We start from the raw sequence: 27,315 nt of genomic DNA on the forward strand, positions 1-27,315 counted from the left end.
CTGCCCACCGGTGCACACTTGCCCAAGGACAAACCTGTCCAAGGACATACCTGTCAGCAGGACACATCTGCTCACCGGGACACACCTGCCCACCAAGAGATGCCTGCCCACCAGGACACAGCTGCCCACCCAGACAGACCTGTCCACCAGGACACACCTGCCCAAATGGACACATCTGCCCGCCAAGACAGCCTTTCTACTTTCAAGACCTGAGTGTGGTGTGACCTCAGCCCCTGCCCCCTGCCCTCCCTTCTGCCCAGTCTGAGCCAGGTTGAGCTGCCCAGAAAACTCACCCAAGACACTGCTGGTTTGGATTCAGAACCCAGAGTGGGCACTGGGCAGAGTGAGGGAGGCTGGGAGCTGGCCTCCACCTACAGCCAAAACTCATGGTCAGGCTGGTCTAGGGGATGCCCTTTCTCCACAGTGGACAGTATATTCTCATAGATGATCCTCTCAGAGAAGTGGGGTGATGGCAAATATGAAAAACAAGACCTGGAAGCTGCCACTCTGCCCATTCAGAGGCAACAGCTACAACAACATAAAGCCAAGTCAGTGTGAGTGTAACTACTGGGAAGAAAGAAAAACAGGAGTCAGAGGTGTCCTGTGTGCCCTTTGGCACACTGCTGGGTGTCAAACTCTTCAGTTTTAAAAAAAAGAAATGCTTTTCTTACTCTCAGGGTGATGTGCGGTTGCCATGAGCATGCACGCGCGCACACACACACTCATACACACCCACACACACTCACCCAGCAAAACCTTTACCTTCAGACATGCTTTTCTCTGGCCCAGTGCTCCAGCTCCATAGCAGAGGGCTCTACTGTCAGACACAGTGGCCACTGCCTTCTCACATGTGAGACAGCTTTGCTGTGGGACATGGGGGTTGCAACCCTGTAGGCTCATTTTATCGCCGGGCCAGGACAGTGATCTACTTGATGAGAAAAGAAAAGGCCATCCCCTGCTTTTCTGTTGGGCTCCTGGAAGCTCCTGGGCATGGGCGAGTAGGGTGGGCCAGGAGCCCTGCTGATGCCCAGAGGGTGGGCTGAGATGGATGCCAACTAGCCTTTCCACTTGAGCCCAAACAGCCAGGTTTCTGGGTGGACAGATGCAGTGTGCAGACTCTAGCAGACAGGGCGCCTCTGACTCCTGCTTTTCTTTTTTCCCAGCAGTCTCAGAAGACATACGCAGTGAGAAGTTCTGTGCAGAGGCAAATTAGGCAGGGGCCAGCATTTGGCTCAAGTACATCTGCGTGGCATGCTCCTGTGATCAGAACCTCGCCATATGACAGTGAGCAGGCACGGCCCGGTATGTAATAGGGGCTTCTGCCCCTCGGAACTGTCCCCAAGGACATGGCACCAAGATTAGTAGTAAGGGTGCTGAGGCGAGGGCTGGCTGAGCCTCTTTGAGGACATCTGCAAAGTGTCACCCACAAGGACACCCATGTCCCCTCCATCCCTGGGAGTCCTTCCCCCCTTATGCGTCTAGACCAGTCCTGTTTTCTTGGAAGAGGCTCAACCCTAGGTCTCGGAGAGGCAGGTGGATTTCCCTGGGGCCTCTCTTCAGCCTAGCAGCCAGTTCCCTGGCCAGGCCTGCAAGGCCCCTGGAAACTGCCCACAGTTAATTTCATCAGAAGAGTCTCAAAACACCCATGCACTCAGAGGTACTGAAAGTGATTCCCCTGAGAGAAATGCATCTTCAGACATTCCCAGACTGAAGATGCAGAATTCCTGGTGCTGGCTGCACTGCCCGTGCCCTGGGCCCCACCTCAGATGACCTGGCTGCCCCTTTCTGAACTGCTAGTTTTCTTCATCTTGACCACCACTCCCACACCCCAAGACAACTTCTTATTTTTCAGGAGGCCCCTTGACAAGCTACAGTTGAAAGGGTTCCAAGCAGTGCTGCTGAGAGCTAGCATTCCAAATGAAGGTCCTCTCAACCCAGAGGTTTGATCCAGGCTGCAGAACCTACCTAAGCCCATTTCATTCTTAAGGGTGGCCTCCATCACACAGACTTCTCCCTGCAGGAGCAGCCACAGGGCACCAAGCTTACACCGGGAACACAACCCTGCCCCACCACCAGCCAGCCATCCCAGCTCATGGATCCATGGCTCCTGGGAGAACCACAGCCCCATGTCCTGACCCACTAGCCAGGACTCAGCTCATGGCCACTTGCAGAAACAACCAAAATCACTCTACACCCCTCCCCTATGCCCACCAACAAAAGGTTTCTCACTTACATACATGAAATTGAACAACAGAAACTTGAGAATTGACTAAGTGGGCTCTTGATGGAAGAGTAGCTCTGCCATTTCCCCAGGACACTGCTGCATGGGAACTTTGATGGGGATCCCAACCTATTTAGTTCAGCACCCCCGGTATCAACATCCTAAAACTAGATAAAGCAAATTAAAAAGGAACTCAATTCCTTCAGAGCATATTCTGCAAAAGTTCCAGGGGGGACCTTCTTGGTGATAACTGGAGGAAAATCAAGTGCAGGCTGAGCTGTGTCCATGCTGTGAGGGCGGAGGGCGCACTGAGGGGTTTTCCAGATACCAACAAATAACGCTCTTCCTTTCTCTCTGGTCTCTCCATCTTACATTTACTATAAAGTAATTAAAGACATTGAGCCAGGTGAGGAACTGCTGGTGCATGTGAAAGAAGGTGTCTATCCCCTGGGCACACTGCCACACAGCCTGGACAGTAAGACCCCTCCGTACACCAGGCTGTGTGGCTCCTGGGAGCACCCAGCCTGCCCGGAAGAAAAGCAGACACCTGGGAGGACCCACGGCCTCTCATCACCTCATGCCACCTAAGGAGGGCCAGACAACTCCAACTGGTGGCTTCCTAAGGTTTTTGCAGACTCCAGGCCAGCAGAAATTACCCCCATACACACAAAAGCTCAACCTAAAGGCTTCCTTGCTCCTTCCCTGGAGCATAGGAGCTGCACCCAGAATTTAAGAAGGCCTTTGAACAAGGGATGAATTGATACCGGGTGGATTATACCTTTGCAGTGTTAGAGTTCCAGGTAATTTTTAAACTGTTACTATTATTGCTATTATTCTTATGTAGCAGCAGTAATAGCAGCCTTTACTTTCTTCAGTACCTAAACAAACAAAAACACCAAGCCAGTTCTGTGATTTGAAAGCACTTCTGGCTGCCCCAGAGCTCTCTGTGGTGTGAGAAGGTTTTGTTTCATTTAAGGGAGCAGATGATGGCATATGTATCTTTGAAAGCAACACGCATCTGTAGCTAAAAATCCAAGAGAAATGTTAGGGGAAGCTTCATTTGGCAAGAGGGAAAGTTTGGGGTCTGGGGTAGTCTCACAGTGGTGCAGAGTCACCCAGCTCTTCCGGACAGGGCTGCGGGAAGCCTTCCGAATTTCCCTTTCTCTAGATTTGTCAGTCCGTATCTGTCGAGTCTCTTTCACTTTCCACCATACCCAAGTTCAGCTGAGAGGATTCTTGAGAAATCTCCAGTCCCACACGGAGGAAGTTTTCCGAAATATAGGCTTATTTTCCTGTCTCCTTATTTTCCTTTCCTCATGAAGCAATGTGTCCATTCCCCTGTGAGTTCCTGGAATGACTCTGTGGATACCAGGTCACTGGTCCATTAACTCCATGCCTCCCTTCTGCACAAAGAGCTCCAGGGTTCACATCCAACTCCTTTTGTTTGAGTGAGAACCCCAAGTGAACAGGAAAGCAAGCTCCCCTTCTCACCGTTTCTGGAGCTGATGATTCCAACTTGTGCTGGAGCCTGGAGGGAGGTTGAGCTTTTCCTTCTTGCTTCTCCGACGTCCCCTCCAAACACACCAAGGCTTAATGATGAATGCCATTCAATGCAAGTTTCTCTAAGGAACCACTCTGATTTCACAGTGAAGGAATGGCACCGGAATTAGCAGAAAGGCTCCGAGACCAGACATGGTGAACTCTGCCTAAATTTACCCTTACAGTCACCGACCATGGCCCAGCTATCGGAGTCTTTCCTTGACGCGGTATCAGTTTATGTCCCTGAGTTGTCCGAAAGGAAACGACCACAGAAGGGCAATTTTATGAGCCAGATTTCATCTGCACACTCCTCTAAAGTGTGGTTTTAATTACGCCATTCAGAAAAGAAAAATAAATTACAGAGATCTGAGTGGCAGTGGAGAAGTTCTCATTTTCCTTAAAATAATTGTCAAAAAGACTTATGTATCTTAGACAGCACACAATAATGCCAAAAGACAAATCTACTTAAGGAGAGTGCTTGACTATGGAATTTCATTTGTACAATGAAATTTCTGTCTTCCAAAAGTTTAAAAAAAAAAAAAACCCAAAACCTTGTTTCTTGCTTCCCACCCCCTTTAACCCTGATATTAAATAATCTGCTCCTACATTTTCCTAATAATTTGTCAATCATTTGTGAGCAAATTGCTTTCCATACGTGAGAGTATAGCATCAAATATTTGACTTTTTCTACTCTTTCCTGTTAAGAACACGCCTCCCCAGTAGCTGCCTCCTCCTCTCAAGTTAGACTGTGAATCGCACAGAAAGAAAATGCAAAATGTTCCTAAGATAATTATTGTAAAAAATCTTTTGTTCCAACCCCAGGTAAATGCAACTGGCCCCTTACCACCACAGGAAATTGGAGGAGGCTCTTGAGCGCTCTTGAGTCTGGTACATTAGTATGTAGATGCCATGTAATTGTGAACCTCTCAGCTCTCCAAGGCCACTGGACACTGAATTGTTTTTCTCTTACATTCCTGCTCTGCCATGAAAGTTGCTGATGGAACTTCAGCTAAACAAGGGAAGTGCAGATTTGACAAAACAAGAGGTAAGGACACCACAGTGTTGGCTTACTTGCTGTATGTAGAAGGTTGACCCTGTACCTCAGTCCATGCCCCCCACCAGATTTAGACGAAAAGTGTTGCATTTCCAATCACTATTTTTTGTGTGTGTGCTTTTGTTGGGGAAAGAGGGCTTTGCTGGAGACTACATTCAGATAGCGAGGAAGACACGGGAGACCCTTGGGGCCAGTCCACTGTGGGCGAGCAGAGCCTCTGCCCTGCAGTCTTGGGGCTGGACACGCTCCTTCGGAGTTGCAGCTTTCTTGGGAATGCAAGACCAATTTCCACACAAGTGATTCAAACCATAGTGAAGTCACTTTCAAGTGCATTCAACTTTTTTTTTTTTTTTTTTTTTTTACACTTACAATAGAGAGGGGGAAAATTCTTTTTTCATGAGTAACTTTTTGCTTTTGGAAGAAAATTTTAAAAGTCACTTCCATTACACCATGCTTTTCTTTTTAGAAAGCCTCATGATAATTTGCTTTTCCTCACTCTAAGTCAAGAGGAGGCAGTGCATGGCACACAGAGCATATAAGACAGCCAGATCGTGAGACAGGAGATAATATGATGCAAAGTATCAGAATAGAGCATGTTCTTTTAGCAATTCTTTAAAACTGAAGTTCCTTGTGCCATGAACTACGCCTCCGCTTCCAGTCCCCCCTCTTCCAGTTCCCCTCCTGCAAGCTCCAGGGGTATATCCAGGGCAGCCTTACCTGCCTGGAAGACAAGTGGGAGACTCATCCACACCACTCACCATGGGTGGGCCAGGCTCAGGCGTGTCCTGTCTCTGGCTCTATTGTCTGACAGGGACAAAGCTCAGTCCATGGAGGGCTGGGGGCAGAGGAGGAGAAGGGCAGTCTTGGTCACCAAAGGCGGCTCCGTCACATCCAGTGCGTCCTCCAAGGCCATGAGAATGAGAATCAGATTGAATTCTCATTTGCAATACAAAAATGTTTATTTTCAATCCAAATTCTAAATGAGAATTGGTAAAAAAAAAATAAAAATAGGCCGGGCGCGGTGGCTCAAGCCTGTAATCCCAGCACTTTGGGAGGCCGAGACGGGTGGATCGCGAGGTCAGGAGATCGAGACCATCCTGGCTAACACGGCGAAACCCCGTCTCTACTAAAAAATAGAAAAAACTAGCCGGGCGAGTTGGCGGGTGCCTGTAGTCCCAGCTACTCGGGAGGCTGAGGCAGGAGAATGGCATAAACCCGGGAGGCGGAGCTTGCAGTGAGCTGAGATCCGGCCACTGCACTCCAGCTTGGGCGACTGCGAGACTCCGTCTCAAAAAATAAATAAATAAATAAATAAATAAATAAATAAATATAAAAATAAAAATAAGCTGGTCAGTAATATAGATGAGTGGGGTTGACACTTCTTCTTGTCTTTGTTTTTGAATTTCAGCCTCCATGATTGTTCTTTGTTGGGTCCAGAAAGAGTAAAATAAAAGTTGGCATTTCTAACTGAATCACGATGCTGGCGGGAGGCCTCATCTCAGCCTCCTTCCAGCCCAGGGAGTTGGAATTAACCCACAGGCAGCTTCCTAGGGTCTGCAAGTTGGCTGTGTTCTGTGATGTTCTCTGCGCTCAGACCTGCAGGACTTGTTCCCCAGTGAAAATCTGAGCTCCTGAAGACAAGGGAAGGCCTGAGAGGGGGTGCTGGTGAGCACCCCTTCTATCACAGGCTCACCTTGCTTTCCTAGGAACACTCTGTGGGAAATTGGGGCACTGCCAACCCTTCCAGCCCTGCTTCCTAAACCCCAAAACCATGGGCAGACTCCAGTCCCATTGCTCCACCTCTTCCTTGGGCAAGTGACTCTGTGTCTCCCAGCCTCAGTTTACCAGTTCCAAAGCAGGCATACAAATACCATAGCACTTACCTGGGTGCTCACAGATTGATGCAAGTCTTCGCTGCGTGCATTCTCTTAAGTTCTTTGAACAGGACCTGCCACACAGAGCTCCCACTAAACCCCAGGTGTTAGCCTTGTCAGTCAGACCTTTTGCACAGTGAACTCTTTCCCTGAAGAGTTCGCAGGCTTGAATCACTTTTCAAAGGCAGCATTTTACAGACTTGTAGAGTGAGTATTTTTCACCCACCTCCTCCGTGCATCCTGTCTGAGGTTCCCACCTGGCAGTGCCAAGGTAAGTTGGTTTGTTCAACACTTTTCTGGGAAGCTGAGTGGCAGGCTTCCCAGAGATGTTTGGGATGGAGCCTTCCGAGCCCTGGAGCCTGGAGCTGAGGTGTGGAGTGCAGCCCCTGTTGGAACTGGATTCCACAGGCTCTGGGCACCCTGTGGCTTTTTTCCCCCTTCGTGATCTTGTTTTCTCCTAAACCAGTACTTTCTTAAGGTTCAGGTCAGTGCGCAGGGCCGGGACGCCTGGACACAAGCTGAGAATGAGATGGGCATTTGGTGCATCTTGACCGGCCCCAGTGGTATGCCGGCCCCGTCGGCCCCAATGCACACATTTCCAGGGCTCTTCTCTGCTGAGCAGCCCTTCTCTGTCAGCCAGATACTTAACTCTATCCAAAGATGGCACCAAAAATCACATCTGGCAATCCAGCATTTGTGCCTCAGGGTGGGTGCCATCCAGTCTGCCTGTCGTGGCCTCTCAGGGCCAGCATCCCACTAGAATCTCCATCTTGGGCACCAGTGACCCAGTGGGGCAGCCTCTAAGTAGCTGCCATTCAGGCTGCTGGGGTGGCCCAGGCCAAATACCAGCACATCCTCCTTTAGACGCAGGAAAGCTTCTAGTCAGCAAGGAGGTACCACTTCCTGGTAACCCCTGCACTGTCCAGACTGCAAAGCAGCCCATCCTTTTCTTAGGACTCTGAAAGGGCTCACGATTGTGGTGGTCTCTCTGACACAGGCAGGGAACAGGAATTGACACCCCTCTTCCATCTGCTTCCTCCCTCCTGTTTCCTTGTTTCCTCAATCCTTAGGTTCAGGCCTTTGAGCCAATGTTCAGACTAAGTTCATTAAGACTCTGCTCAGTGCTGGGCACCAGACCAGTCCTTGGGCATGTGCTTACACACCCAAACACACTTTCTCATGAGCACACAAATGCACACACACATCACATGTGCATGCACATTCACACACAAGCATGAAGGTTAACACACACACAAATGCAATTCCATAACACATGCACATTCACACATAAGTGTGTGCACACATATTCACAGGAGCACAACTCCACACCCATTGACACATACAAACACGTCAACACACAATGTGCATGTTCACACATGTTCATGTGTGCACATAAAACATGCACACACAACACACATAACAGTCACCCATGGACACAAATATATATGTATAATATGTACACATGCATACATAACACACATGTACACACATGCAGTTAGGAACATGTGTGCATTCATGCATGCAAAATACGCACTCACATGACCACACAAATATGCACAAATGGGCACAGGCCCAAACATACAGGCTTGTACAAACCACACATTTGCAGGTATGAAGCCATGGCAATGCACACAAATATTCACACACATAGGCACATGAGTACATATGCACAGTTTCACATACAGAAATATGTGCACATTCACACACATGCACATGAGTACATATGCACACTGACACAAACATGGCTGTAAATGCACAGACAGGCACACAAACTGCCATTTGTAGTTTGCACAAACGTGGATGCAGATATGCTGAAATATTCACACTCGTGCACACATGTTGCATGTGCACACACAGCTGCATGCTCACACACAAGATGCACATGTGCATTCACACACATAGTGTTGTTCAATTAATTTGGGAAAGAAAGAATGCAATAATCTCAGAGAAAAAGCTCCCAGCTAGAATTCCATGAGATCAGGCAGCCAAGGATTTCTGGTGAGCAAGAAGCTTGCTTAAATCATTGTTTCCATCGGGCTGTGTTTATGAAGCAATTTATCTTACAGAGAGAGACACATGCCGGGGGGTGTATGCACGTTTGTGTTTACGTGTGGGGGGTGTGTGTGTATGTGTGTTCCCTCCTTTCTTCTTAGAAAAGAAAAAAAAAAAGACAAGTTGGCAATTCAGTGACACCCACTCACAGGTCATCAGGAAAAGAGCTAAGCCAGAGCCCCTGGGCCTCTGGGTCCTGGAGTCTGGCAGGGCCGGCACTGCCCTCTCCTGTTGAGAGAAGATATAGGCACTTGCCAGCTAGAGCCAGGCACTGTCATTTTCATCCCAGTCCAAGATTTCTGGTAATAGCATTTTCACTTTTCTCAAACATTGCACCAGTCCCTCTCCATAGGGCCCCTGCCTGGTGTGACCTCCTATCCATGCCCACCTCCAGCCACTTCCAAAGGGTGGTCAAGTACTGCCAGGAGCCCCAAAGTCCTGGTTCCCCAAGCTGGGGCTTCCTGAGAGCCCCAGGAACTGTCTGTGTCACCCCAAAGGCTGCCTTCTCCTGGGTCCAGGTGGTAGGGCCTCAGGCAAAGAGGGGAGGTAGGAGAAAGCCAGGAGCACTGTGAACTTCTACAGAGCAGGAAACCCAGTGTGTGTGGTCGATGTCCTCCTCTTACCCCTGCTAGAACAGCCGCAGAAGTGAAGAGGAAGGTAGGGCGGGCCCTAAGCCATGTCAACCCATATCAGCTGATAGAGTTGCTGACACTATCACATGCCTTCATTTTGCCCATGCCTGGCCCTGGGGACCAGACTCTACTTGTCCAGGGACTTCTGAAAATTTTGGCTTCCCAGTTAGCAACACCATGGGGGAGGAAGGTGGAAACATCAGTGGCAAGCCCATTCTCCAAGAGAGGGTTGAGGCACTGTGGGATCTGTCCAACTGGCCCAGGGAAAGGCACCAGTTGCTTTGCCAATCTGTGCTGGTCACTGGAGGCCAGCCCTGTGATGGGCACATGCACACTCATGTATGTTTCCATGTGCTCATGTGTGCACATGTGTGTATACTCACACATGCACACTGGCAGAATAAACACAAACCAGCACCCTGTCACATGGACACTTATGCACACAGACACACATGAACACACATGCATATATGTGTGCATGCACACAAGCACACATACACAATACATATATATGAACCCATGCCTCTGCACATGCACCCACACAGACTGCTTTGGGCCCCAGCCCCAGCACTGCTCCTCCATGTGCAGGGTTTCCTGGTAATTTTATACCGCATTTGTCTCTGCTTTCTACTGATGTTTTAGGTGAGGTCTGCCACAAGTCCTACACGTAGCTCTCCAAACTGAGCCTGTACAGGCAGATACACTCTGACTGCTGCATGCAGATTAAGTACAAGGACTGTGGCCAGATGTTCAGCACTACCTCCTATCTCAACAAGCACCCAGTGCTTCTGCGAGGGCAAGAACCATTACACATGGGGCATCATCTTTGTTTCTGACCTGCTCTTGACCCCCAGCCTCATGATGGACAAGACAAAACCTTCGCTCAACCACACCACCCTGGGCTTCACGGAGTACTTCCCCTCCAGGCTACACCTGGGAGCCTGCCCTTCTCCATGGCTCCTCCTGCATTCCCTGTGATTGCCCCCGGCTTCCCAGGCATCCTCCCTTCATCCTTGTACCCCTGGCCACCCTCTGCTACCTTCCACACCACTGCTAAAGAACCTTCTGAACCTTCAGGATGCCAAACTCCCCAGTCCCCTGGCAAACCCGGCCCTGCCCCTGGTCTCCACCATCAGCAACAGTAGCCAGGGCTTCACAACAGCCACGGGACCAGAGGAGAATTTTTAGAGCCACCTGGAGACTCCTACACAGAGAAGCTGAAGACAAAGAACAGTGATGTGTTGAATGGCAGCAACTTTGAGGACGTTAACTGGACCATGAGGACCCACCTGAACATGACCATGGGGACAGGCTTGGACCTGAACAGCGACCCCAACATGGACAAGGGCAGTGGTAAGTCATCCAAGGGCAAGCTCGAGTTTGGGAGTGACTCAGCACCTCTGGGGGAACCAGTTTGGTGAGGTGCCTGTCCTCTATTCCCAGCACTCGTTCTTCCTGCCACCTGACCAGCAACTGCTGACTGCAATGGGCACTGTCTGGGACTCCATCAAGGCCATTGCATCCGTTGTTGAGAAGTACTTTGGCCCGGGCTTCATGGGGATGCAGGAGAAGAAGCTGGACTTGATGCCCTAACACTCAGCATTCCCTTTCCACCCCTCTCTCCAGCTGCCTTCTCTGGTCCAGCTCTCCCCAACCCACAGAAGTCAGAGGGTCCTGGTCCTGCCCAACTTTCCCCACTCCCTTTACCCCATCACAGAACAAGCCCTTACTGACAACTTGCTGGTCAAAGCTGAACCAAAGTTGCCCCAGGATGACCCCAAGGTTGGTGGCTTCAGTGTCAAGTGCCCCTTCAATCTTACCAGGAAGCCAAAGATACAACGCCCATCTTTTTCATGCCCAAGGGGCCCCCAGCCCCAACGTTCAGTGGGGAGCAGCCTCTGGACCTCTGCATTGGCAGCTAGGCCTGCACCAGACCTACCAGTGGGAGGTAGGCACCTCAGAAGAACCACAACTATGTTGAGCACAAGCTGGGAGAAGGAGAGGCTCTGCCACTGGTGTGCCCAGTGCAGATGCCCCAGCAGCCCCCGGTGCTCTATGAGGAGCCCTTGCCATTATTTATGAACCCCATGTACAGCTATTCAGTGCCAAGGCCTCACCTGCTCTCCCTGGTGTGGGGGCTGTAGCAGGCGCTGGGTAGGCTCAGTGAGAGATATTGTCTCTTTCAAAGTTCCTCAAGGTTGTCCCCTGGGTTTTGCTCACTTCAGGAAGATGCCTCGGTTCTTGGCAGGAAGGGGGGACAGGGTCTCACTCTGTCACACAGGTTGGAGTGCAGTGGCACGATCTTGGCTCACTGCAGCCTTGACCTCCCAGGCTCAAGCAATTCTCCTGCCTCAATCCCACAAGTATCTGGGACTACAGGCGCACGTCACCATGCGTGCCTAAATTTTGTAATTTTTGTAAAGATGGTTTTCGTCATGTTGCCTAGACTGGTCTTGAACTCTTGAGGTCATGTGATCTGCCCACCTTGGCCTCCCAAAGTGCTGGCATTACAGGTGTAAGCCACTACTGCCAACCTTTAGTCTGTCCTGTTGTGTAACCTTTTACTGTTTTCCCAGAGAGGTGAAATATTTTGTAGATACGCATTATGTCTCTGAAATGTTATTATACTAGCACAAAAAAATTGAGATGAACTCATAATAGTATCACTTCAACCCAAAGAACTATAGAATTTTGAAAATGTTCACTATAGTGGCTACTAAAACAAACTTGAATGAGAAATAGTAAACTACCAGTATGTAATATTATCTTTGAAACACTTCAAAAAGTATAAGCAATACAGAGGGAATGGGATACAGTTCGGTGTCTCTCCCCAATTCCAAATATATACCAGAATCTGGGGAAATAATGGCTGTCTCTGGAGAGTGATATTATTTAAATTATCATATAATTGAAAGATCTCCTATATTTCCCCTGACCTGTGGATCTATCTACTTTATTGTAGTTTAATCAATGCTAATGTTGCCACAGGTGAAGAAGAATGCATCATGGGAAGCTCATCAAGAGTTATCCAATCCCTGCTGACCCAGGTCCCTATGTCACCTCCTCTATTGCACATGCTACATTGGTATAGGAATTAAGAATAAATTATTTAGGCAGATAGTGAGGATATATGAAGGGAAACCTCAGTAAGGTTGTCCTTTTAATGAAAAGCAGCCCCTAAACCATTTCTTTTCTAACAAAGAGCATCCTCTAAAATTGAGCTGCAGACATAGGTAAGCTTGCACAGCTGAATGCCGGCAGCTGTGCCAATAGGAAAAGGCTACCTGGGGGCCAGGCATGTCCAACATGGTGGCTCCATCTTCCCTTTTCTTTGTCAACCACATGTACAGTGAGGAACAGATAATATGGTGCTGGTCAGGTAGAGAACCCGTCTGCATAATAAAAGATTAGGGTGGGATGACCAGCTTCTTTGCAAGCTATGCAAACATCACACCTGGTCCAACCAATCTCCCAGGCCCTGTGTTAAATCAGACACTACCTCCTCAAGCTCTTCTATAAAACTCTGTGTATTTTACCATGAAATAAAAGGCATCAGAGCTTCTACTTTTCTGATAAAATATTTAATAGCTTTCATTTTCTTTTAATCTAATTAACTAGAGCTCCTTCATATAAACATCACACACACAACACTTCTAGACAGGAGAAGATCTAGCAGTTGTAAGTTTTTCTTTCCCATCTTAAGACTTTCTGACTCATCTTATATTTCCCCCTTTCCTAAATAATTAGTCATTCTACTTTAGGACAGGAATTTCCCATACAAGATCCTTTCTCATATAAAATACCTTTCCTTCATAACCTTTCTAACCATAAATATATCTTCATATCCACAACTTTCTCCAGATCTCTCTCCCCTACTAATTTCTGATGCCCACCCAAATATAAAAGGTCAGGCAGGTAAAGCAAGGAAAAACAGAGCAGAGCCTTAGATTTTGAGAGGGACTTTTCTGCTTATAGTTCTTGGGGTTCCATGAGGAAAACAGAGGTCGCTCCTAAACTGGGCTCTGTGGCAACTTCTGTTTTTCCAAATGAGTCCCAAGGCTATCAGAAATTACCTTAGATCCTCCCATATGGGCATCAAGAGTGGCAACAAGACAGACTAGGGAAATAATTCAGTCAACTGAGAAGAAAAAGAAAAACTTAGTGGTGTCCCCATTGTAAAGATGGATAAACTGAGGCACTATGCAGTTTAAAAACTCATGTTCACATGGAGTGAGGCTCCATAGCTCACTCTCTTAACCATCCTGTAATTCTGCCAACTGTATGCCTAGTCACTGATATACTTGTATGGTAGTTCATGGCCTCCTTAGAGCTTAGAACCTGGGCTTCATTTCCTGCCCTATAGCTATATAATTTAGCAATTTTCCTCCGAATTTGTTGGATTCAATCCCATATATCTCAAATTTTATTAACATTACTGAATCTTAAAGGGGGCTGTGATGTCTTTATAGAAATATTAAACAACTTATAAACAAAGGACTGTATGAGATTCAACAGTATTCAAATTTCTATATGCATATATTCTATATGCTTTAAAATACTGAGGCAATGCATTGACAAACACACCTATGAAACTGCAACCAATCTACTCTGGGCAAAAATTTAGACATTATCTCTTCAAAATAAGCAATCTACTGGTACTTATGCATATTCTTACATGTAGCAACAATATTTTACATTCTCATAACCTTAAAAATAATTAAAAAGTGTCAAAATTATAGGCCTTATACATTTCTGTGGGCTTGAAAAATGACACAATATAGATTGTTTCTTTAAAGTAGTCAATAAAATGCATAAACTTCTAAAGTAATCACTTAAAAAAAGAGTTCCTATCAAAGGTAGAAATACTAGGAATAAAAGAGGGCTCAACACTGCAGGTTTTTAGAGGCAAAAGTTAATAAAGCTTTGTTTCTGGTTGTGAATCTTGGCCTTAAAACATTATACACACGATCCTCTCTCCACTTCCTTTTCCTGTTGCAAAGATGTGGTGGAACCAGGATCACTCATGCAGATGACAATACTCTTGAAAATGGTGAAAGAGAAATAAAGTGAAGGGAATATGGTTCACTTAATCTCATAAAGTGGAACTTACTACCTCCTTGATTCTTGTACATCTACAGACTAACATGTGAGAGGCGAAATGGCTGCTTGCTACTTTCATTTGATGCTTCATTTTTTTATTCCTTAACAACTGCTTACAACACATTAACAAGATCGTGAAAGCATAGCTGTTCAAGTAACTGAATCATTATACAACTATTTTCTTTTCCTCATCCCTAAAACACAGTGATGGACTGATGATTTTAAAAACACAGCACACTGACAACTAGTTAATTTTTAACTCAGTTTTGCTTGTTGTTTCCTAAGGCCATTGCTTGGGATAAATAAAATGAGGAGGAGGAAGAGGAGAAACAAGAATAGAAACAAAAAATAGGAGCATCAGCATAAGAAAATAAAGAGGAACAAGAAGATAATGATGAGAAGAAGAAAAAACAGACTGGAAGAAAAAAAGAACAGGTGAAGGAATTAGAAGGCCTATTATGTTACCTTTTTCCCCTCCCTGATTCATGAAATTTGAGTAAGTCCCAGACTATCACAACAAAAAAAACAAGCAAAAAGATATACAAATAGTCACTCCCTAAATTTTAATAAGAATAAGACTATGCTGCCACTCACACCTGGCCCAGTCAGGTGCCAGCAGGAGGAGGGTGCCCTCCAAAGACTGTAGGAGAAGGGGAAGGACTCCTCCTTGCCATGGCTGTGCCTCCACTGCTGCCAAAGCCCTCCCTGTAGCACCCACAGCTTCCTACCCACCCCAGGCCAGACCGTTCCCATAGCGCTCCTACTCCCCTCTTCCCTGCCCACAGATTTGCTGTTGCTGCCACCACTAATGCTTACACCAATACAACCACCTCTGCTGTCGCCCTCAATGCACTGACTCACCCTATAAGGCTCCTACCATCTGGCCACCGCTGGGCACCCTTTTTCCGCTCTGGCCTCCTACTGCTCTGGTTGAGTTGCAATCTCCATCGTCGAGCTGCGAGCTGCAACCTCCATCACTGCCACCAACCACAGTGAGGCGAGCCACAGTGCCATGCCAATTGCAGGCTCCAGCCTCCAGCGTGTGGCAGATGGCTCCTTATTCTTCTCCTCAAGCCAGGCATGGAGCAGCTGGGCAGGTAAAACCAGAAAACCCTAGAACAGGATGCAGGGAGTGGTAGCATTAGAGCCTCACCTTGCCGTGCTGGCCATTGGGTGGCAGGGCCAGTTTCGGCACAAGCACTCACATTGACCCTCCAAAGTCCAGCCTCTCCTTTTGGCCCACGCTGGCCAAGAACTAGAGCTTGGGATGGGGACTGGAGACACCACAGTGCCTGGCTCCCCACAGCACAGGAACAGCTCGGCGCCCTGGAGTGCTGGGAGTAGGAGCAGCATAAACTCAGACCTAGCCCTCCCCACTTGAGTGCGGACTACTGTTCCTGACGCCTTCACCCACAGGACCCTGTCCCCCCTGTGGTGCCTGCTACTCCATGCCTGGAGGTCCCAGGCAAACTGCACAACACAGAGAAAGATGACACAGGCCTAGGAACCACAGTGGGTGTGGGGGCCCTGCCATTCCCAGGATTCCCATGGAAATGCCGTTTGCCCTGCAAGTTTGAGCACCAGCAGGAAGAGATCGCCCTCTAGAGTTTGGAGTCTGGGGAGAGGAAGACAACCCCTTCCTTGGAGGCCACTGCTGTCACTGCCACTTCCACCGTCCACCAATGGCAGTGCAGCTGCCGAGAGTGCCCACAACCCATCCATGCCACTGGCATTGGAGCCCCATGCCATGCACAGTGCAGCCCCAGAGTGTTCCCAACTAGCCTCCCACTGTAGGCAGTGATGCCCTGGATAAGTGCACACAACCCACCTGCCACTGCAGGCAGTGTAACTCCTGATAATGCCCCTAACTAGCCCCCACTGCCAGCACTATAGTCCCCATAGTCCCACCAACCCCCTCTAACCGTGGGCAGTTTAGCCCCCAACAGCGCACCCAACTCGCCCCCTAACTGCAGACAGTGCAACCCCCTGATCTGGCAACCAACCCAACCCCGCTGGGGGTAGTGTGGCCCTAGATAGTGCAGCTAACTGCCTCCTCACTTGCTTGTTGGGCAGTGCAGTCCCTGATAATGCAACCAACCCAGCCCCTGAAAGGGTCCCCAACCTGCCCTCCCACCACGCCATAGGAAGGGTAGCTCCCATACTGCACAGAACTCGCTCCCCCAGAGCCCCCCACAGCGGGCAACGCAACCCCAGATAGTGCCCCCAACCTGGCCCCTGCAACAGGCAGTGAAGCCCCAGATAGCGCCCCTAACCAGCCAGCACTCTGCCATAGACAGCAAGGCCCCAAATAGCACACCTAACCAGCCCCCAACTGCCGGAAGTGCAGCCCTGGATAGCGCACCAAAACCGCCCCTTGACAGCGCTGCAGGCAATGTAGCTTCCTCTGATAGCATACCCAACCCACCCCTTTCTATGGGCAGTGTGACAGCTGATAGGACCCCCAACCCAACTCCCACCAGCACTGCAGCCCTGAATAGGACCACAAACCCCACAGCCTCAGGCAGTGTATCCCCCTCTATCAAACCGAACTTGTCTCCCCAGCTGCTGGCAGTGCAGCCCCTGAGAGTGCACCTACCCCACAGCCTTTCTACCATTCTGGCAATGCTGCAGTCTCTGTCATCACCACCACCAACCACAGCAAGGTGAGCTGCAGTGCCACAGGCTCCTCACCTCTGCTGTCGCCTCCAGCGGGTAGCTCCCTGTTGTCCTACTCCTCTAAGCCGGGCACAGAGCAGCACCTCGGCAAAGTACAGAAGTGCCTGGAATGGCCAGAATACCCCCTTCACCATGCTTTATATACTGATTGGATGAGCGCAAGTCTTAGGACAACCAATCAGAACATGCCAATAAAGTCCAATCACAAAAGGCCCAGAGGTTTTTTTCTCTCATCCAATCAGAACATGCAGTCCAGGAACCTCATTTGCATAACCTCTCTATATAAAGCATCCTGAGGGGGAGCCAGGTCATTCCAGGTTGTTCCCTATCTAACTACCCGGTTGCTCCGTGCCCGGCAAAGAGGAGGAGGAGGAGAAGGGAGAGCCCTTTGTGACATGCTGTAGGCTTGAGCCTGTGGAACGACGGGCTCACCTCATCTGCGGCTGGTGGTGGCCATGGAGGTGACGGAGACTGCAGCACGCCAGAGGGGTAGGAGGGGGGAAATAGTTGTGAGGTAGATGTAGGGGGAAAAGAGGGTGGTGAGAGTGAAAGGGAAAAGAGGATGGTGAGTGAGCAGAAGAAGGCATTGCTGACTCTCAAAAGACAGTTGGGAAAAGATGGTGGGAAAAACAGTTTTTGGGTAGATTGTGGGGGAAAAGAGGGATGGTGAGCAGGAGGGGAAGTGGGATGGTCAGCAGGAGGGGGGATGGGATGGTGAGCAGGAGGGAGAGAAGGTTTTGCAAAAAGACAGTGGGGAAAAGATGGTGGATGAAAGTTTTTGAGTAGATGGGGGGGAAGAGGGTGGCAATGGTGGGGAACAGTGGCCCAGCAGGAGGGAGGTAAGGTTTGCAAAAAGGCAGGGTTAAAACGCAGTGGGGGGGAAAAGATGGTGGGTAAAGAAAATATGCTGGGTAAAAAGATTTTTGGTGGAGGGGAAAAAGAGGGTGGCAAGTGGGAGGAGAGAAGAGGGGGTGCAGAGAGGGAGTGGGGAAGAGAGGGTGATGAGCATGAGGGAGAGAGGTTTTGTGAAAAGACGGTGGGGAAACATTTTGGGGAGTAGAGGGAGGGGGAATAGAGGGTGGCGAGCAGGAGTAGGGAGAAGGCTTTGTGCAAAGACTATGGGGAAGTGTTTTTGGATAGATGGAGGGGAAACGAGGGTGGTGAGCAGCAGGAGTGGGGAGAAGGCTTTGGGAAAAGACAGGGGAAAATGTTTTGGGGTAGATGCGGGAGCAAAAGAGGGTGATGAGAGCAGGAGAGGGAAAAAGACTGTGGCCAGGAAGAGGGGAAAAAGAGAGTGGGGGGGAAACGGGAAAAGTTTTTGGGTAGATGGATTGGGGAAAAGGGTGGTGAGTGGGAGAGTAGAGAAGACTGCGAAAAGATGGTGAGGAAGAAGTTTTGGATTGGGGCAGATGGAGGAAGAAAAAGGGTGGGGAGAGGGAGAGTGCTGAACGTGGTCAGGAAAAGAAGGTGGGGAAGTAATGGTGAAGGACAAAGGTTTTAGGTAGATCTTTTTCTGATTTTTAAATCATTATTTGTATTTTCGCTTTTGAGTAGTTTGAATTCTTTATGTATTTTGTGTATTAACGCCTTGCCTGATGCATAGTTTGCAGATACTTTCTTCCATTTTCTGGATTCTTTCCTCTTCTATTGATTGCTTCCTCTATTTTGCAGAAGCTTTGAAGTTTAATGTAATTCCATTTGTCTATTTTTGCTTTTGTTGCTTGTGGTTTTGATGTCTATTTGAAAATTCCTTCTCCTAATCAATTTCATAAAGCATTTTTCCTGTGTTTTCTCCTCCGGTAGTTTCATAGTTTCAAGTCGTACATTTAAATGTTTATTTTGAGTTGATTTTTGTCAATCAACTCAAAATAAAAATATTTTGGTAAGATAATGGTCTAGACTTATTTTTCTATGTTTGGGTGTTGGGTTTTCATAGCACAGTATATTGAAGTGCTTATCCTTCCCGAATGTGTGTTCTTGGTACCTTTGTTAAAAACGAGTTGACTGTAAGTATGCAAGTTTATTTCTGAGTTCTCTATTTTGTTTCATTTGTCTGTCTGTCATTCGTCTATGTCTATCTGTCTCTCCCCTCCTCCTTTCCAAATTTTTGGCCAATATCAGATGTTTTAGTTACTATAAATTTGTAGCTTATTTTGAAATCAGGTAGTGTGATGCTTCCATCTTTTTTTCTTTTTATTGAAGATTCTTTTGTCTATCTGAGGTATCTTGCATTTCCATGCAAATTTTAGGATTATTTTTCTATTTCTATTTCCGTTTGTAATTTAACATGGATTGCATTGATTTTGTAGATCACATTGGGTGATGTAAATATTTTAATAATCTTTCTAGTGCATGGACATGGGGGTATCTTTCCATTTACTTGTGTCTGCTTTAATATCTTTCATCAACTTTTCATAGTTTTCATTGTGGAATCTTTCACCTTTTTGGTTAAGTTTATCCCTAGGTATCTTTTTTTTTTTTTTTTTTTTTTTTTTTGGTAGCTACTGTTTTGAAATAGCTTTCTTAATTTTTCTTAGTTGTTTTACTATTGGTGCATGGGTGTGTTACTCATTTTCGTATATTGATATTGTGTCTTGCAACTTTACTAAATTTATTATTTCTAGTAAGTTTTTTGTGGAATCTTCAGGGTTCTCTCTGCATATATACATGATCATGTCACCTGCAAGCAGAGACAATTTGACTTCCTTTTTTTCCAATTTGATGCCTTTTATTGCATTCTCCTGACTAATTGCTCTAGCTAGGACTCCCAGTACTACGATGAATGAAAGTGGGAAAAGTAGCCACACTCATTCTAGATCTTAGAGGAAGAACTTTTAACTTTTCCCCATTGATTATGATGTTAGCTGTGGGTTTGTCATATATGGCCTTCATTGAGCTATGTTTCTTCTGTACTCATTTTGTTGAGTTTTCATCATGAAGGGATGTTGAATTATATTTTTTCAGCACCTACTGAAATGATTATATGGCTTTTGTTCTTGATTCGCTGAATGTGATGTATCATGTTTATTTACTCGTGTTTATTGATTCATCCCCATATTCCTTGGATGAATCCTACTTGATCATGGCAGATGATCTTTCTATTGTGTTGTCTTGTCAAATACAATTTTCAAGTATTTTCTTGAGAAGTTTTGTATCTATGTTCATCAGGGATATTAACCTGTGGTTTTCTTTTTGTGTTGTGTCCTGGTCTGGGTACTGCTGGCCTCATAGAACAAGTTTGGAAGTATTCATTGCTCTTCATTTTGGGAGGAATATTTTGAGTAAAATTGATATTAGCTCTTTTAAAAATGTTTGGTAGAATTCAGCAGTAAAACCATGATTCTTGTGTTTTTCTTTAATGGGAGACTTTTTGTTACTGCTTTAGTTGCTTGTTATTGGTCGATTCAGGTTTTTTTATTTCTTTATCATTCTATCTTGGGAATTTGTTGTGTCCAGAAATTTGTTCATTTCTCCTAGATTTTTCAATTTGTTTGTGTATAGGTGTTTTTCATAATGTTTTATGATCCTTGGTATTTATGTGTTATCAACTGTAATGTCTCCTTTTTCATCTATAATTTTATCTCCGTTTTCTTTCTGTTTTTGTTAGTCTAGTTAAAGCTTGTCAATTTTGATTTTCATTTCAAAAAAAAATCCCAGCTCTTTGTTCCATTGACTTTTTGTATTTTTTAGTTTCTATTTTTAAAATTTATTCTCTAATCAATATTATTTCTTTCTTTCTACTAATTTTAGCATCTAATTTTTCTTGTTTTTCTCATTACTTGAAGTGTATTGTCAGGTTGGGTATTTGAGATCTTTCTAGTTTTCTTATGTGAGCATTTATGCTGTACACTTTTCCTCTTACAGCTGCTTTTGCTGCATCCCACAGGTTTTGTTATGTTGTGTTTCTATTGTTACTTGTTTCAATGAATCTTTAATTTTTTTATGTATTGTTTGTTCATAAGCATGTATTTTAATTTCCATGTATTTGTACAGTTTTTGAAGTTCCTCCTGTTACTGATTTATAGTACTGTTCCACTGTGTTATGATTTCAGTTTTTAAAAATATATTGTGACTTGTTTTTTGGCCAAACACATAGTCTATCCTGGAGAATAATCCATGTGCTACTGAGTAGAATGTGCATTGTGAAGTTGTTGAGTGGAAAGCTGTGTAAATGTCTGTTAGTTCCATTCAGTGTAGAGCACAGTTTAACTGATGATTTTTTGTTGTTGTTGTTGTCTGGATGATATGTCCATTGACGATAGTGGAGTGTTGATTATAGTGGAGTGTTGAAGTACTCTATTATTGTATTGGAGTCAGACTCTCCTTTAAGGTCTATTAATATTTGCTTCCATATTTAGGTGCTTGAGTGTTGCTTACATATGCACTTATAATTGTTATACTGCTGTGTTGACTTATTTCTCATTATACAATTATCTTTTTAAACTTAAAACCTATTTTGTCTGATGTAAGTATAGCTATCCTTGCTTTTTTTCTTTCCATTTGTATGGATTATATTATCATCCCTTCAGTTTCAGTCTATGTATGTTTTTATAGGTAAACTGAGTTTCTTAGGCAGTGTATAGTTGAGTCTTGTCTTTTAATCCATTCAGCCACTCGGCCTTAACTGGAAAATTTAATTCCTTTACATTCATGGTGATTACTAGCAGGTAAAAACATACTACTGCCATTTTTTACTTGTTTTCTGGTTGTTTTGCTACTCTTTTTCCTTTTGTTCTTTCTCTCTTCCTTCCTCTCTTTCTCTTCTCTCTCTTTCTTTCTCCCTTTCTTTCCCTTCTTCCTTCCCTTCCTTCCTGTCTTTATTTGTAGCAAAATAATTTTCTCTGGTAGTGTGTTTTAATTCCTTGCCTTTTATTTTTAGGGTGTCTATTATTGATTTTTGTTTTCTGGTTACGATGAGGCTAAGCAACATAATTATAACAAGCTATTTTAAACTGAAGAAAACTTAACTGATTGCAAAGAACAAATAAGAGAGAAACAAAAAGCTAAAACCATTTAGCCTGTAACTCTATACTGCCAACACACACACACACGCATACACATACGCACACACACACACACACACACATTTTGACATTCGGATGTCTTTCAATATCTTTTTATATTGCCTTTTTAAAATTTGTTGGGTTATTATTTTAGTAATTTTTTATTTTACCCTTCATATTAGAGATATAGGTTGCCTATACACCACAACTACAGTATTGTTCTAAATTTACTTGTATGCTTACTTTTATTAGTAAGATTTACACATTCAGATGTTTTCTTATTACATGTTTGCATCATTTTCTTTCAGACTGAACTCCCTTTTACATTTCTTGTAAAACAGGTTTGGTAATGATGCATTTCCTCAGCTTTTATTTGTCCATGAAAGTATTTAGCTCTCTTTCATTTTTGAAGGATCTACTTCTTGGGTGTGTTTTTTTCCACTGGTATTGTTTTCCTTAAGCACTCTATGTCATCCCACTTGCCACATGGGAGGGAGGCCCTCAGTCTGTTAAATTTTTTCTGAGAACTCTGCTTCATGTTGAAGGTCCTCTGTATGTTGTTTTATACACTTCTTTTGTTATTTATAGTATCCTCTTTGACCTTGATATTTGGAGTTGCATTTTATATGCCTTGACATAGTCATATTTGGCTTGAATCTACTTGATGATCTTTGGCATCAAGGAAGAGGGGTGACCTTGGGTTGACCCTGGGTCATGGGCTGCACACCTACTATCTGTGCATGTCTGACAAGATGTGGGATGTGGATAGGCGCCTCAACTCTCAGAACCTCTTGTCTTCTCATCTGTAAGGTGGCGGGGGGTGGGTGTTGACATAGGCCTCCCAGGGTGATCTGGGATCCCACGACATAAAGGGGACACACACCAGTGCAGAGATTCCCCGGATGCAGAGCTGCCAGTGGTCACCATGAAAAAAGGAGCAGCAGGTGAGGTGACACCTGCAGCAGAGCTGGGAGTAGTTCCACAGACGAGCAGTGGCCATTGAGGGGCTCAGCAATGCCTGGCTCAGCACCCGGCTGAGCCTCTGAGTATGTGAAGGGGTGGCCATCAAGCCCAAGGCACCACAGGAATGAGGGCAGGGGCCGGGGAGGGAGCAAGAAGCCCTTTTACGTTCTGGCAGTTAATTAGTCACACAGTGAAAGAAAGAGTCAGCAAGGGTGCCAGCTCCTGGTGGCCCTGACAGGGCAGCAGCAGGACAAAGGGTAAGGGGAAGGTCCTGTAGCTGAGGAGCCTGTTTCATGCGGGGGCTGAACAGCACCACAGCCCATGGCTGTGCTGGAGGGGGCTGAAGCACCAGGGAAGGAGCCCTGGAGGTGATGAGAAGGTGCTTCTATCAGCCTCCGAGGGAGCCTGGGATGGGGTCAGCCAAGGTCACCAGGGAGGGGCTGACTTGGGCCTTGGGGAGCTGCAGGCTCTGTCAGGTGAACGGGTGCAGGGAATGGCATGCCAGACAGAGGAAACAGCAAGAGCAAAGGTGCGCAAGTGGGGGCTCTGTGACCCTTTGGGGATGAAAGTCCTTTGGTTCAGTTCTGTTGGAGTGGAAGGTGTGCATGGGGGAGGGGCTACAGGCAATGTGGCTGTACTGAGAAGCGTGGCTGGACTAGGAAGCAGAAGGTGTGGGATCGTCTTGTATTTGGGGCTTGGCATTTGGACTTTATCCTCGAGACACTGGGATTGGGCTGGGCAGGCTCCAAGTCAAGGACTGAGGCTCCTGATGATGGGGGCATGGTGAGCCCTGGGGTGAACCTAACCTCTCAGAGCCGAGACTGAAGTGGGGTTTCCAGGAAGAGGGGACCCTCTCCCAGCCCTTCCTCCATGTAAACTACCCTTGATTTTTGACACACTGACCTGTGCTCATTGTTTCCCTCCATCCCTTTTGATCCCATAACTCTGTCCCCTTGGGCCATGGGTCCCTGAACGGGGAACTGGGTCCACTGGACTGAGTGCCCCAAAGAGGAATCTGGATAAAGTGGTTAGGCCTTGCTACGTGGGCTGAGGGCAGCTGGGCACCTAGGGTCCAGAGCTGAGATACAGAGTGGGGTAGACCAGGTTTGAGTCCCTGCTGAGGCCTAGGGCGGTCATTTGAAGTCTCTGGGCCATGATGTCTCCATGGTAGGGTAAGGATCACAATAGGATCTTCCTCCAATAGCTGTTAGGCCTAGAGAACATTTAGCCTTAGTGGGTTTGTGGGAAGAAAATGGTAAAGTCAAAGTCCCTTCCCTTGGGATCCCAGGAGGAGAAGGGGCCACAAGAGACCAGGGTCAGGGAGGGGCTGGGGTTAGGCTGGGAAGACCTCCAAGAGTGGTTCAGACTGGACTGGGCAGGACACAGATAAAGGGAGAGGAACGAGGGAAAGGAGCTATGTTTGGCTGAGTTAGACCCCTCAGGGATAGCCATGTCCCAGTCCTGGAAACTGTCCATGTGCTGCGTTGTGTGGCCACAGGGACTTTGCAGATGTGATGGTGTTAAGGAGCCTGAGGTAAAAGATGATCCTGGGTTATCTTGATGGTCCGAGGTGGGGTCTTCATAAGAGAAGGAGGGAGGCAGGAGGAGCAGAGTGAAAGAAGGAGATGTGACAATGGAGGGAGAGAAAGGGGTAGGAAGAGAGGAGGTACAGGAGAGAGGTTTGATAGAGAAAGGGGTAGGAAGAGAGGAGGTACAGGAGAGAGGTTTGATAGAGAAAGGGGTAGGAAGAGAGGAGGTACAGGAGAGAGGTTTGATATGCAGTTGGCTTTGGAGTTGGAGGAAGGGGCCATGAGTTAGGAAAAGTGAGTGTTCTTGAGAAGATGGAAAAGGCCTGGAAACAGATTCTCCCCAGAGCCTCCAAAAGGAGCCCAGCCCTGCGGGCACTGTGATTTTAGCCCCTCGGTCCTCAATTCGACATCTGCCCTCCAGACCTGTAAGAGAATCAATGTGTGTTGTTTGAAGTCATTAAATTAGCAGTCATTTGTTACAGCAGCCACAGGAGCTGAGAGAGAGACTCACCCAGGACACCCCATGGCCCTCCCCAGCCCCACTCACAGTGACAGAGACGTGACCTTAAAGTGAGGCCCCACAAAGATGGCCAGTGGCTGTGCCACATACTTGAGAGAATACCCCCCTCTGGTTCCCATGTGGCAGAGTGCGGGCATGAGTGGGGATTAGCCCAGGGGTCTGGGGACACCCAAGGTAAGGGGGCATCAGGCAAGAGTGGGAGTGGCCTTGGGCATGTGGTGGGTGCAGGGGTTGTGGTTTCTATGTCAAGGTCCCCCCCTGGATTTGGGGGCAGAAGCTGGCCTGGTTGGGCAACTCTGGGACAAATCAGGGGACTATTGCTGTGTAACCCCTCACTGTCTTCCCCAGTGGTGAGTTCAGGCCTCTGTCACTGTGGGTGGGGCTGGGGAGGGGCCATGGGATGTCTTGGGTGAGTCTTTTCCTCAGCTCACATGTCTGCTATAACAAATGACTCTCCAGTGGGTGGCCTGGAGCCTCTCATCCCCTCAGGCACCATCCTCTATCCCCACCTTAGGCATCTACCATGGAAAAGAGGAAGGAGCTCCCATCCCTGGCCAAACTGAGCCAAGCCTCCGGGACCAGGCTGTGTCTGTCTATTGGAACCTGAAGGTGGCTCCTCGTGCCATTAAGCCCTTCTCTGCAATGGTGTCCCCTTGGTTACAGGGACAGTAACGGACATGCATTGACATGCTGCTCCTTGCAGGAGCAGTGGTGTGCACTTCCCATGAGCTGGCTTATGGTCATCCACACACCTTGAGGCTACTGAAGCCTCACCTACTTGCCAGAGCCCAGTTCCCATCAATGCTGAGACCTTGGGTAAAACATGTCTTCCCTTTTAATTGTGACGAATCTCCTAGCCTCAACATTGAGAACACCAGCTTCCCTCCAGCAAACCTCTATGAGGTTTGTTTAATCTCATAGAAATGATGAAGTGATGATTACCCTCCTCGCACTGGTTAGGAAACTCAGAGCTTATCTTTTTACAGGTGTCCTCAGCCGCCTCCAGGCTTTTTGGGTGAGTTTCCTTCCTGGCTTCCTCCCATTCCTCTTATATGTCTGATTCTGCTGTCGGGTGAAGAATCAAGGTGGGCCTCCAGTTTAAGAGCTCCGAGACTTTTAAGAAAAGTCAGTGGTGCTGGAGCGTCCTGGACAGTACGGATATCAGGTTGGGAGGAGTGAGGATGCACAGGAGCATAGGTGGAAAGAGGAGAAGGAGGGCATTCCAGGGGCAAGGGCCAGGGGCAGAAGGGCTCCAGACCTGGAACAGGGTTTCCAGGCTGAGGAAAGATCGGATGCAGTGCAGATCGGTAGAGGGTCCCAACCAGGGCAGAGACAGAGGCACATACCTAGAGGCTTAGACAAGAACAGCTCCTTCTGGAAGGAGGCAGAGAACAGGTAGCTGGGCTGGGAGGAGGAAGGGGAAGAGGGAAGGATTGATGTTCAGTTACCAGACTTCTCCCATCCTGGCCCGTTTTCCAGGGGAGATTCACTAGAGAAGCTGTGAGCCTCTCCCTCTGGGTGACTTTCCCACTGGGTTCCAGGATTCCCCCCACCCCACACTGAGAAGCTGGGGGAAGTGTCAGCTTATATGAGAGATAAGAAATGAAATGGCTCAGGATTTCTGGTTGACAATGAGGATATTTATTGATGGTTTATTGGATGAAGGGAGAAGGGCTGGATGACAGGGGAGACCACTGCCCTGAGATCCTACAGGTCCAGGCCCTCATGGGTGGGGTGAGGGCCAGGGACCTAAGAAAATTCTTCAGAGGCCACTGCCTTCTCCAGTGCTTCCTTCGTGTGTGAGCTGACAGCTGTAGCTGCTGTGGGACCTCCTCTGGTCGGGTGTCAGGCTCAGGGAGTTGCTGGCCACATACTTCTTATTGCTGTATTTGGAGAGCGTGGAGGCCTACAGACCTTGGCTGATGGGGGTACCATCTACCTTCACAGGCCACCGTCATGGTGCCCAGGTGGAAGTCACTCATCAGACACCAGTGTGGCCTTGTTGGTTTTGAGCTTCTCAGAGGAGGGTGGGAAGACAGCGACCAAAGGAGCAGCCTTGGGCTGACAAGTGTGGACAGAGGAGGAGTGAGAGATGGCAGAGGAGAATCGGAGTGGTGTGGAGCCCCCCCATCTAAAGTCTCTGTGAGGGTTG

At 47.3% G+C, this 27,315-nt stretch overlaps 2 pseudogenes; one reads left to right on the forward strand and one right to left on the reverse strand.

Moving 5' to 3' along the window:
- The first annotated feature begins 9,549 nt into the window (after nucleotides 1–9,549).
- LOC117096517 lies at nucleotides 9,550–11,125 on the forward strand (annotated as a pseudogene).
- A 15,800-nt stretch (nucleotides 11,126–26,925) lies between these two features.
- LOC117096518 overlaps nucleotides 26,926–27,315 on the reverse strand; it is a 51,915-nt pseudogene continuing 51,525 nt past the window's right edge.

Source organism: Trachypithecus francoisi, unplaced genomic scaffold (genome assembly GCF_009764315.1).
Source record: "Trachypithecus francoisi isolate TF-2019V2 unplaced genomic scaffold, Tfra_2.0 Lachesis_group14, whole genome shotgun sequence".
In the NCBI taxonomy this organism is placed as follows: Eukaryota; Metazoa; Chordata; class Mammalia; order Primates; family Cercopithecidae; genus Trachypithecus; species Trachypithecus francoisi.